The sequence below is a fragment of the Alligator sinensis genome, unplaced genomic scaffold (genome assembly GCF_000455745.1).
Source record: "Alligator sinensis unplaced genomic scaffold, ASM45574v1 scaffold216_1, whole genome shotgun sequence".
NCBI classification, from domain to species: Eukaryota; Metazoa; Chordata; order Crocodylia; family Alligatoridae; genus Alligator; species Alligator sinensis.
This window is the reverse complement of record NW_005841868.1, coordinates 1,017,933-1,031,919: the sequence shown is the minus strand read 5'-3', so window position 1 is coordinate 1,031,919 and position 13,987 is coordinate 1,017,933.

Below are 13,987 nucleotides of genomic sequence, written 5' to 3'. Positions count from 1 at the left end.
AGAGCGATTATAGACTATTGGTTAATTAGACAGATTTTTTAAATACATTTTCAACCACAAAAAATGATGTTTATGTGATGTTAAGGGATTGACTTAAAACCACAAAAGCATTCAGTTAAGTCAGGGCTGATACATCATCATTAGCTCAAGGCACCATGGCTGTTGGGATGCCTTTCTGCAGTACAAGAGCGCAGGGTTTTCAGCCTTTTCTAGCAGTTCCCTGCTCTTTTGTAAATTTTAATCTTTTTTCTTAAAAGTACACAGGATGAGGGGCTTCTGGCTTAACTAATATATTTGGTAGCTAAATTGATAGGAAGGACAGATGAACATAAGTACATTCCAGTCTTCTTTTCAGCTTCACCTCTTCTCACTACTCCTTAACCCAACCAAACCATCCTTACTGTGTTTGTCTGTCTGTATCATGATAACTATGTATGGTATTTATAAAGTAGCCAACCCCATAGTATTTAGATTCCCCTAGGTCAAAGGTGCCAAACTCAACAAGCCCATGGGCTGGATGAGTAATGGAGGGCTGGTCCACAGGCCAGATGAATGACACATGGCTGACCCTGTGAGCTGAATCAAGCACATGAACCCACCCCTCCCATTTCCACATGCCAAGTCCAGCACATGTGACACTTGTCTCCAGCCAGTCTGGGACTTCACTGTATGCAGCACTTGTGCAGAACCAGTCTGGGACATTTACTGCATGCGGCACCCACTTCAGCCAATCCAGGACCCATGCTGTATGCAGTGCCCATCCTAACATAGCTGGGGGAGGGTATGGGCACTGCATTTAATACAAGTCCTAGACTGGCCAGAGCAGGTGCTGTATGCAGCATGCGTCTCAGACTGGCTGGGGCAGGTACCGTGTGTAGCATACATCTTGGGCCTTGTGCCAGTCTGGCATGTGCCACATGAAGCATGGGGGTCAGCTCCAGAGCCAGGGGCAGCATTGGGGCCTGATGACGGGGTTCTGCTGCAGGCCAAATCTAGTCCACAGACCATAGCTTTGACAACCTTGCCCTAAACTGTCAGAGTACCATGGCTTTAATAAAGGTGGTTATCTCTGGTGATTAGGATTAGGACAAGGCTTAAAGAGAATTTACTTCAGTGCTTGGCCTTCTGAAAGGCGTCAACACTAGCATCAACCAACACAGATCTGCTAGTTCTGTAAAAAGGTGTTGCAGAGCAATTCAGAGAGATAAAATCCCTAATCAAAGCAAGTTTCAGATTAAAACAATCTGTCAGGATAGAGTGAAGCTTGCAAATAATCTAACGTAAGATGTTTTGCCTCTAAAGCATCCATCCACCCCTGCCACTGTCAGAAGACATATACTGAGCTAGATGATGGACTGCTGGACTGACCCATTATGGCATTTTATTTTAAATCAGTTATTGAATGGGGGAAATAAGATAGCTTTTAAAGCTTGCAACTTAAAAATCAAAACAAAAAAAGCACATAGGTGAAAGCCAGAACGTAAAATTTAATGACACTTTAAAAAAACACCATGCATTGTAAAATACGAAAGTACAGTGAAAACAATACTGAAATCTTAAATACACACTGAAATCTGAGTCATAACTATGCCCTTATATTTCTATTGTTTCTACTCCTAAAATCCCACCTCGACCACCAGGTATACACCTTTAATACTGACAAGAGAGACTACATAATTCAGATGGCCAAAATATTTTAACCAAAAATGTTTTTCACTGAAATTAAACCATCTTTTAAGAAAACAGGTGTTTTCAGCAGATGGAGTTTTTCCCATTATTCATTCTGCTAGTTTTTTTTCTATAGGAAGTTTGACAACAGACAACAAAAACATAAATAAAAGCATGACATTTATTTTAATCATCATACATTCCAACATCTTGTTTGGTTTGGTTCTAACTTCAAAAAAATTATCCATGGGTAAGGCCATATATTAGACAGTTGACTTCTGATACACATTGGGCATGTCTACACATATATATTTACTGTGCAGTAACTGAAATTACTGCATGGTACAGGCACATGTCTACATGTGCATGCCTGCACTGCACAATAAATATGGCAGCTTATGCCAATTTGAGCATAATTTGATATCTGCATCATGCAGGTATCAAATTTATACCTAATCAGTTACTGCACAGTAACACGTGTAGATGTCTTACTGCGCAGTAACACTGGTTGTGCGGATTAACTTTAGTCCCAAATCAGTCTACACACAGCATTAATGCACCTTAACACCTGCACGTGTAGACACCAGCCTATTCCTGCTTACTCCGCAGTAATTTACTGCAGAGTAAATTTAAGCCGGTGTAAATGCACATGTAGACATGCCCACTGGCTTCTGTTAGAACTTTGAAATGAAAGGACAGTGGAAAATTAGAATTACCAATCCCTATGGACAGAATCAATTCATGTCCCTTCATAATATCCAGTTTTCTGAAACAAATGCAGTCACCTGAAAATTGTAGGAGTTGTGGGCTCCAGAGTTTCAATATGTTGTGCTACATAGAGTATAGGACCATAAAAGATTATATTTAAAATGAAGGGAATATATCTTCTTTAAACCACCTCCACACAGTCGGACCAGTTTCTGATATGTATTAAAATTTTACATTTCACAAACTAAGGTATACATTTCAAACAACTGTATAAACTGGCTTCAAATTGCATTTCTAGATGTCACTAAGGTCTGCCCATATTAATATCATAATTGTTTCCATAGAAACTGGTATACTTCAAAGGGCAAAAAGCAGAGGGAGACTTAAAACAAGGGGACAAGAAAAATATTACTAATAAATTATTAGATGGAACAGATGAGAGATGGGTGAGGTTCACTACCTATTGTTTTGGAAGAGGGGCAACTCAGATATGGCTCCACCATTCATGACTAATGCAGTCACCCCTAATTTGGGGCACTATGCCTGATATATTAGATATAACAGAGTGTTTGCACTGATTTAGAATGAAATTATCTAACCAAAGGGAATGCTAGTGATAGGTTGATAAGTGCAAAGCTAGGCTCAACCCTAAGGTGGACTTAATTCTACATAGCTCTAAGATCACATTTGCTTCTTTTCTAGTTTAACATATGGGACCAATACCTCATATAAATTTCAAAATGGTATCATATACATTGGCTTAGGAAGAGTTTTAAACAACTGAACTATTAGCAAGCAGGTGTTACTATACAAGGAAAATAAAGGAATTTCAACTGAGCTAGGGTCCAGTTTCTAGATTTTCTGCTAAAATTTGCACCAACACATGAACTGTAGGTGCTAATGTGCAGAGCTGCTTCTCCTATTAGCTTGTCTGGTCAGGGTCAGGGTCAGGTAGTTGCTACAAATACCCCAGTTGGTACATATAGCTAAACTGAGAGGGAGGGAAAGCAGATGGCTCATTTTAGTTCCCTTCAAAATAAGGGCTTAATCAAGGTCATTTAAATCACATTTACCAGAATGCTCCTAGGACTGATATCTTTCAGTCAGATTTTAAAGGTATTTAGTCACCTATGGATCGGTGCTTTTCAAATTTTCACTGGCCACATGTTACATTAATGGTGTGTTAGGAACGAGCTACAAACATATACAATTTTGTGGAACAACTTTGTGGCTTGTTCCTCATTTTATCATACAATTAATTGATTGAACATGTGGCTGGGTCACAACTTAAGGTGTGATTAACTGGTTAATTAATATCTACATCCTTTCATTAGTACTGGACAACTCTCTCTAGCTGCCATTCCTCTACCATAAACTGTCAAACGGAAGGATTTTAGTGTAGAGAGGGCATTGGCTGGAGACTGAAGGGATCTGAATTCTAGTCTCAGCTCTGCCATATGTTCTGTGTCTGACCTTGAACAGGACTACTGAGAGCCAGTTACACAAAGGAATCTAAATCAATAGAAGTCCAGCCCTAAATACTCTTTAAGAATCTGCTGCCTATAAAACAGGGATAATAATACTGCCTTGTCTCTCTTGTCCATTTATACCAGGGCTGCCCAACTTCAGAGTGGCTGGGAGCTGCACAGTACAAGGGCTCCCTGGGACCCCACTGCACAGGCAGTGCAAGCCACCTCTGCCCTTGGCTGCCACTGGGCAAGCACCCTCCAACCACCCAGACCTCACTGCTGGTGCTGGTGCTGGTACAGGTGCATGAGCCCATACCACTGGCTGACCCTACCATGCTGCCCTGCCCCAGGAGCAATGTGGGGAGCAGCAGCCAGATGGGACACTGTGGGCTGCCAGGTATGGCCTGCAGGCCACCAGCTGGACAGGCTGGATTGAGCCTCTTTAACACAGAGACTGAGAGCTAATTCCTATTTCCCTTCATGCACTTAAGCAGCATGTACACAGATCCATAGTTTACATGAAGTTTGTGATTCAGCTCTTTGCAGGAAACTCACCAGATGTTCACTGAGCTGCAAGCTGAAGGAATATGGCAAATCTTCAACTTTGGGCACTTGTCCAGGGAGGAGGAGACCTGGAACTACATTTCCTATATCTCGCAAAGTACTCCAACTACCAGGTCACAAGCTAAGTATTACAAAGACCCTTTTCCAGCTGTCCTCTTGAAGATGGCCTCCTGGGCAGCCAAGAGAGGATGAAATGGGGAGCCAGGAGATCAAGCCAGTGATCATGTGACACGGTGCAATGGATGCCACTCTGGAAGAGAGAGGAACATAGAATCTATCTTAGACACCTGTTCCTCACGGGGCAGAAACTTTCCCAGAGCTATTTACCTAAAAAATGTTAACTGTGGAGTGGGCCAGGTTCAAGAAGAGGGCTAGAGAGCACTTTGGTGTTTACAGTCTTTTGCTGAGAAGCAGGACACAAAGGTTCAAACCCCCTTTGGATAGAGTGGGAAGTCTAGACCGCAGGTTTCCTGCTTTCTGGGCAAGTGCCCTAACCAATAAGCTTTTGTCAAGTCAAGCCAAGTTAATCCTGAAGCCTCTGCAATTGTTGGGGCACCTTAAATGTTGTGCATCCTTGGTGATTCTTTGGACAAAGTGACCTAGTGGCACCCATCTCCTCTCCAGGTATGGATGGCTGTTGGCCCACAGAAAGCTCATCCACCCTTTGACAGGTCTTGTTTTCAGTCCTGCTGGGTGTCCACACACCCTCCTCACCCAGGCTAGCCCAGGTGGGGGGCAACAGTTTAGTTGCTGATAACCTGACCATGGATGGGAATTACTCTTATGTAAATCCAAAGTTATTTCTACCAAGACATATTCTGATCTCTGTGATGGTAGTGCAAATCCAGGCCGGATCCAGAAATGCAGGCCTGTGTGGTTTGTGGCACTGCAAACCTCTTTGTGGTGCCACAACTTCATGCTCAGCATGTTAAAACACTGCAAATTTGCAGCACGGGGGGCAAAATTTTTAGAATCATAAAGAGCCCACTTGTGCTTAATAAAAGCCTGGCCTTAAAGCATGCACTGTTAAATCGTTTATGGGGATATAGTTGTACTGATGAACAAATAAGTCTTAAGGAATTAGCTACTTTGGCTCAACCACCTAGTGCACAAGTCCTGCAGTAGTGCAAACCCTATTTTACATGTACATGTATTACACTAGTAGAAATTGTATTACATCAGTAGAAATCATCCTCAGTATAAACAGATAATTCCCCTAAAGGTAGCTTCCAAAACTAGCTTCCAGAAGCTTCTCAGAATTATTTTTTCTTCCAGATTAAACACACTGGGCATGTCTACATGTGCATTAATGCACTTTTCCTAATGCGCGTTAAGTTTAGTACCTCCAATGTGAGGGCATTTGTACAAACGTTTGCGCCACAGCACTTTTAAAAGTGCCTGGTATTGTGGTACATGCAGTTAGATAAGTAGAGAAATGCACATCAGGGCTGAGAAAATGGCAGTGACATGCTTTTAAACATGCTTTTAAACTAAAACAGCTTGAAGGAAAGAAAGTAAAGAGACTGTGTCCCAAGAAGCTCATGAGAGCTGGAGAAGAAAGAGAAGGGCTGTGAGAAACAAAGGGAACAAAATCAAGAAGTAGATTGGCATGTGCTTGAAGGAAATGCAAACTGAGAGTATGGCAGCAAAGAGACCAGCTGGGGAAATCTGACAAAATAGGATGAAAAATGGGGGGGCAGGATGAAGAGGAAATGAGCCAATGGAAAGCAATAGAGAGAGAGAGGAAGAAAAGGAGCTGAAGTACATGGGATGGAGGAAAGGACATGAATAAATAGAAGAGGTTAAAGGCGAAGTACAAACATAACAGGTTCTAACTACAAGGTTAAGAAATATAGGTTATATTTTTTTACATTTTCCAAACCAGAAGCAAGAACAAGAAACAAGAAGAGTCCAACAAAAGCTCAGTGCACTGAGAGGGGGATTTCTTTGCTCCAAAGCAGTGAGCCCAAAGAATTTTAAGGACTTACGGTCCTGGAATGGCCTCATTTGTTCAAAAAAGTTATCAGAGACTCCACCTGGTCCGTTGAGAACCATGGCAAGCAAAAACCATGGGAGATGTAGACTGCTGTGTACTTTTGCAAAAGTCTGTTTTAATGTGTTGTTTCTGGGTGCATCTACATACCCACTGTATAGCAAAGTTTCTATGGCACTGTGATTTAGTATTTCTGTTTGGAAGTACTAAAACGCAGCGCTGTAACTGCCCATACTGCGCTGTGTGCATGGCGCATGGTTGGATTTCTACTATGTCGCTGTAGTGGCATGCTAAAATGAGGGAGTACATTGCTACAGCAATGTAGCTGCCAATCACATGTAGATCCATGTGATCACTATGTCACCATAGCGCACCATATGGTGACAGTGCACCACTACACTGCAGTAGGGCAACATGTAGACACACCCTCTGTGATACAAACCTGCTGTAGAAAATAAGTCCAAGGCTACAATGCCCCCTTTCAGGTCTGGGAGATACAGGCAGACACAGGTGCACTTCTCAGCCATCTTCCTCTGCTGTTTTCCAACAACCTTCAAATTCTCTGATTTCAATTACTGTCAGGCCTATAAGCAGGACATAAGTCAGTGGTTCTCATCCTTTTGAGGAGCAAGAAATCCCACCACCACAGTCTAGAATATGGTGGCACCCCTGGCTGAGAACCACTGTTGATGCTACCTCAGTTTACCTGAGTGCTTCTCAGCTGGGTTCTGCTGCTAGGAATGGGTGTACAACTACAATGAAATTGCCCCATGCTGCAAAACCTAGGAAGGGCTGTGCCATGTGTGCATGCTCCTCCTGCATTAGGGCCCTGATCAACCTAAAGTAGACAAGAGATGCCTTGAGCTGTGCAGCTCTTTCTGGTCTGGCACTCCCAATGGCCCTTTGAGAAACAAGTGGATGGAACAGTTCCACCCTCACTTTTTTCGGGGAGGAGCATAGTGGGGGGAGACCAAAAAGAGCTACACAACATGAGGAAGCTTTGCTGGTTGCTTTAGACCAGTTAGAGATCCCTGAAACAGGGAGGAGTGCATGGGGCAGTTATATCTAGCAGCAGCAGTTTAAAACCACTGACATAGACAGTCTAGAGCAGAGGGAGGTCAGAGAGGAAGCAAGATAGAGCAAAGGAGATCAAAAGGCAGAAGCAAGGATAAAGCCAGAAATTCAAGAAGCAGGACCCAGGGAAAAAGAATCATGAACAAGCTAGGCCTGAAAAACTAGACCAGAGTCACAGAGTTATCAGAAAACAGTAGTCGAAGCCAGTTGCAAGGATGTCAAGTCAAGGTCACAGTCAGGGTAACAGTCCATAAAGGCCAAAACAGTCCAAGACCTCAACAGCTAACAACATTGTTGCTGGAAAGGGGCCCTAAGTGACATGGGAGAGTTTTATAAGACCCCTATCTGGAGCTTTCGGCTCTTATTGGTTCACCCAGGTCACCTGGTCCTTCATTGGGAACATCATGGAAAGACCTAGGCCAAGTTGAGGTTGATGTTTGGCCTGCTGCTTAGTGCTATTGTAGCCTAGACTTCTGCCTGCAGGTATAAAAAATTTGGGTTTGAATCTCAGAGGTCCTAGCAATTATATCCACCTGAAATAGGACATTTATAAACCAAATGAATAATTATTGATAAGGAATTCTGCCTGGGAGTACATATGTTAGGGGGTCCCTGTGTCAATATCTGTATAGTTTTAGGTGGACTGGGGATGCGTATATGTCTATCTGTGCATGGTTTTAAGTCTCTGTGTATGTAAGCATATGAAGGTAACTACAAAGTTAGAGGCTATAACTTTGCATTTCTATTTGTGTGAATTGATCCCTTTAAGTATATAGCTATCTGTGTACATGGATGTGCAGGCCTCAAGCTTATTCTGGCCTTGCCGCTCTGTGACAGAGTTATTACACATGTTCAGTTACATAAAGAGCTGGAAGGCTCTAGCCCAGCTAACCTTTTGTATTGGAGGACATCTTGACCCAATTCTTCCATTGTGAGCGTGTGGAACTGGCTCTTTATTACATCACAGTTTTGGCACCAATATGGTGAGAGACATGAAGCTCACCTTTTCAGTGATCGATATTGTGACTGGATGAAGCGTGAGAGATTGATAAATGTGTATCAAAGTCATGACTGACAAGCACACCTGTTGGTTGGAGAAGTGATTGACACAGCCCCTAAGAGTATGATTGGTTCAGAGATGTGGTCTGATTAAGGCCCATAAAAGAGCCTGAGCCCAAGCCTCAAAGTTCGAATGTGGGCTTGGATGTGGTTGGGGTGGGTGGGGTACGTGTGAGTCTGTGTATGAGATCGTCATAGTGGGTGAGGGCCTGGGGGGCCAAGCTCCTCTGCAATGGTGTGTGGGGGACATTACAGACTGAGTGATTACCTGGGAGGTCACATCTCATCTGTGTGGCAGAGTGAGTGAGGACCCAGGGGTCATTATCTCACTAGCTAACCACTATTTGTCACTACCACTGCCATTAGGTGGGTAAAGTATTGCCCATCCCTAGTAAAGGAATTAAGCCTCCAGGTGTGAGGGAAATTCTTGGGAGGGAGGAGGAAGGTAGTGCAGGGTGCCTCAATAGTCTGGCTGAGAGCCTGTGAGTCTCTGTGAAATTAAAACTAAGCCTCCAACTGCAACAACATTCCCAGTCCAGAGCGAGAAAAGGAGCTTTGCTCTCTATTTCTCTCCTGCGTTCCCCTTGGTTCCCCCTTTTCCTCCTCTGTCATTGTATTCTGGTATTGCTATTGTTCACTGTTGTTCATTTATTCGTATTGTTGTTATAGTAGTACAGTCTTGTGGTTTTGAATTTAAATTGAGTCTGAGTTTTCTGAGCCCTTCGTAGCTACAGGTTAGAGCCAGGCTGCAGGTTTAGACCTGGTGAGAGCAAACCCCCACCCCTTTCATCTACTGTGTGGTTGTGTTAATTAGATTAATCAGCTAATTTTCCAGTCTGCCTCTAACAGATGAGTGTATTTTTAGAGATAGAAATCAGTGTGAGTGTATGATGAAGAGTTTGCCATATACATATTCTACCCCAGCAGAGGAATTAAAACAGGATCCTTCGTACAAACTTAATCAAAGGAACATGACCTTAGGAAACTGTTGGAAAGAAAAATGCAAATAGTTCACTTGCAATTTGCTAGTTCAGCTGTTTACACTTGGGTATGAAATTTTCCTGCAATGACTCATTTAAAGAAACCATGCACCCTTGACCAAAAATCACACTTCAGTCGAAACAAAAGTTGTATGTACTATTGTCACAAGTGACAGCTATGATTCCTAGAGATTAAAGAAAAACATTTTTTTGCTATTTTGTATTTTGATAACTTTGTGTATCTGACAGGACTTTACATCTAGTTAGTTTCCCTGTGCATCTACACAGACAGATAGGTTTTCCTCTGGCCTGTGTGGAATTTCACAAGCTGAAGAAGAGAGAGAAACATGTAAAGATATTTTGCTGGGGGCAGAGGGGAAAGCAAAAATGTTATTGTAATACCACAAAAATCAGCAGGGGTGTCAGGGGCAGGCGTGGCCCTAAAACTACTTTTAACTCCGTTTTTGAAACTGAAGACATTTCAAATTATTGGAGACACTTCAAGTTCAAAGTTTAGTAGGAATAAAAGTTGAGAAATTTAGACTCTGGCCCTGCAAACAATTACATGTAGAAAAGTAACTTTTCTCATGTATGTAGTCCAGTCAAGGTTATTAGAATGGTTCATGTGCATAAGCATCTTTACAGAAATGTGGCAATAGTTAGAAGCATGTTACACTTAAAATAATCTCTCTCCTTTGAGTTTGCCTCCTTCTGAGTGTGAAGTGTGGCAACTGATGAGAACTGAAGGTACAACAATGCTGTTTTGAAGGGAGCTGACAAGAGTTGGGATTTTGAAGCTTGATGAAGTTGGTCAACAGAGCCCCTAGAAACTCTAAGAGGGTAAAAGCAGGATGCATCAGCACTAGGACCTTGATAGATGTTGTACCAGAATTGCAGCCCCTGTGGATGTGGTTGAAGACCAGCAGAGATCTAGAGAAAATAGATGTCTGATTCTTTATTCCTCAGTAGGTGCAGCTACATGTGAGCTTTAACGTGCAGGAGCCTATTTTACTGTGCATTAAAATGGCACATCAAAAACATGTTAATATGCTAATGCACAGTAAAAATAGGCTACTGAGCATTAAGCATCACTAAAACAGTATGTGCTTTTGCTAATGCACATTAGGACAGCCTAACACACATTTAGTACCTCACATTACAGGGCACTTTTGCACATGTTCCTGGGATGGGATGTGGCGCTTTAATTAGAGCAGCTCCAAGACCTGCTCTAATTAAAGCACAACCATGTTTCATGTATCAGCATCCTCACCCTTAAAAATGGCAGTGGAGGTGCTTGAACTAAAGCTCATTTGATGAGCTTTAGTTCAAGTGCACCTGCTACCATTTTTAAGGGTGAGGATGCTGATACACGAGACACAGGGAGCTACTGGAAGGCAGCAATTGCCACAGTCCAGCAGACTCGATTAAACATGCTGGAATTCCAGTGCATCGAAGCAGCCTCCACACTCATGTATAGGTGCCCATAGGTACTACGTTTAATGTGCAATAGCAAAAGTGCATTAATGAACATGTAGATGCACCTAGTAAGGAGGAAATAAGCCCGGAAGGAATGACAACTGTAAATCTTAGGTATTTATGGTGTGAATCTTACTCCCACTTAAATCAGTGGCAAAATGCCCAGTGTATCAGTGGTATAATATCAAGCTTGTAAATATATACACTGCAACTCTTACTGAAGACAGCAGGAGTTGCAGGTATTCAGCAGCTATCAAGATTCCCCCCCCACAAATACTTGCTAAAGCTTTAACTGACTCCAGGATTCCCCTGTAACATTGGTAGACAGGGTATATTGTTAATGATAATACCCACTATAAAGCCAAGAGGGAACTGTGCAGCCTCACATGGGTAACAGGCCAAAAAACATTCTGCACATGTCAGGCAGAGAAAGCTCCTTATGTTTTCCTCTCCAATGAGTTTAACATATAAGTGTAGCCAGATGGGCTATATAAGCAGAGGCAATAACATGCCCGATGAATCTGTCTCATGGAGTTTCCCGCCCTGCAGAACAATATAATGGGAATAAGTTTGGATGCTTTGTATATATCACATAACTGCTCAGAGATGCATCTGGGAGGAGGATATGTTTTATCAGACAATTTTGGCAGCAGCTTTCTAGAAAATATTTCTAAACCCCGTCTCCTTGTTTCTCCCCCTCCTTCTCCTTTTCTTTCCTCACTGTTTAGCTGTCTCCTTCCCTCCTCCCTCTGTTAGTGTCTGTTTCCTCTCCAGTTAACATACAGCTTCCCCTCCTTTCTATTTCCCTTGGGGTCATTTCTCCCTTCTTCCCCTTTCCCTCTTCTTTGGTCCCTGGTGCCCTTCATCCCTTGATCTACCCTGTCTTCCTAGGCATCCTATCTGCATCTGCCCCTCCTATCTTTTCTCATTTTCTATGTTTCTGTTATTCTTTTCAGGCTTTCCTCTTCCCCCACTTACAGCCAGAGATGAAAGATATTTCCCTCACCCACTGCTCCCCTGGCCTCTCACCGCTCTAGATCTTATACTCTAAATCAGGTATGGAGACACTCCCATTTTAATTGAGCAATGAGGAAATATGAAATTTTGCATTAGTATTTGTTTTCTCAGTGGGGGTCCTCGTGTTAGGTTTGACCTAGAAACCACTACACATAGCCCAAGCAAAAGTCTCTGTTCTGTAACTAATGCTCAATTGCAATGATAAGGAGAAGACAGTCTTAGATAAAGGAGACTTGAAAACAAAAACAGAATTAGTGGAGTAGGGCAAAGAGCTGATTTAAATATTAAGATTCACACCCCTAGGTGGGGAGAAAGTATGCTAATGAAACATACATGTATGGAAATGAGATACATAGCTAAAATACAGGTATAGAGACATGCTCAGTAAAGAACTCCTTGCGTCACTCCCTTATAACCAATTAGCAAACAAGAATGCTTATGAAGGTCCAATACTCCTGTATAAAAGATGCTCATAATTAAGAATCTGTGTGCTTGTTACGTGAAATTATTCCGCTTGCACCTTGTATTGCTAGCAATAAATCTTTATACTTTCACCCCTGGTATCTTTATTGGCTTTTGCGTACCGGGCACGATCCCAGACTTGAGCTGGGGCTCAACACTCGCACTACAGCATGATAGAAATATTTTTCTAATAATCTATTTTTGTGTTTCCTTTTAATTAAATAACATGGATATCTAATACAATGAGTCACATTCATTTGAATTAGCAGATTTCAAAGTGTTTTATATCTACCTTTGCTTATCTCCAGTAAAAATTGCAAGACCAAAAATTGCCAGGATACAATATCATTGCTCGAGCTGTGAATTTATCTAGGACACAGATGCTAGTGGATGTTTAATGGCTGTAAATGAGCAGCTGCTAAGTTTGGGGCTTTCTCTAAGTGATGGAAACTCCAGGAGCTGATACTCTCCAGTATGTTTGATCATCAGCTTTGGTGCTGACTCACCAATACTTTCTTCAGCACCACCTGTCTTTTCTTTGAAGATCTGATAGCCTGCAGTCATCAGAAAAGCAAATTCAAGTTTCAGCTGTATTAGCAGGAGCGTTGTATGTAAGACACGGGAGGTAATAGTACCACTCTGCTCAGCTATGGTTAAGTCCAAATACTGTGCGCAGTTTGGGGCTCTGCAGTTTAAGGAGGATATAGAGAAACTATAGGGGATCCAGAGGTGAAAAATGGTCAGGTACTGAAGTGGTCAGAATGCATCATGTATGAGGAAAGGTTGAGAAAAACACATATGTTAAGTTTGGAGAAAAGGAAATTAAGGGGGCACATAATACAGCAGTTTTTAAATATCTGAAAAACTATAAAGAAGAGGTAGCCTTCTCATTTGCCACAGAGGGCTGGACAAGAGGCAATGGGTATACACCGCAGAAAAGAAATTTAGATTCCATTTCAGGAAAATTTTGCAATTGTAAAGAAAAGTGGGACAGTGAACAAGATAACCAGGGAAGTCGTTGCATCTCCTCAGCAGGAGGTTTTTAAGAAAAGAGTGGGTAGATATTAGGGCTGGGTGAAGCTTCGGGTGCTAATTCTATTCGGAGGAGATTTGGCCTGATTCGGTGGCCAAATCTCTAAATCCGAATCAAATCAGGGGACCAATTAAAAGCTCCAAATCGATTCAGAAAAGATTTGGAGAGCTTTGGTGATTCAGGCAGTCCTCACCTGCTACAGCAGGGAGCTGGACCCGGACTCCGAGCTGGTAAGTAGGGGGCAGGGGGCCTGGAGGAGGGGGGAGGGGACCATGGTGGGACCCCTGCCAGGCCCCATCCCCTGGATGATCCCCACTGCCCCCCACTACCCCATGCTGCATGGGAGGCTCTGCCACAAACCCCCAGACTTCTGCCCACTCTCCCAGCCCCCCATGGCTGCCCCACCTGCCCCAGCTCCATCCCTTTAAGAAAAAAAACAAACCCCAAACTTACCAGCTCGTGCTGTGGCCTTGTGGCTTCTGGA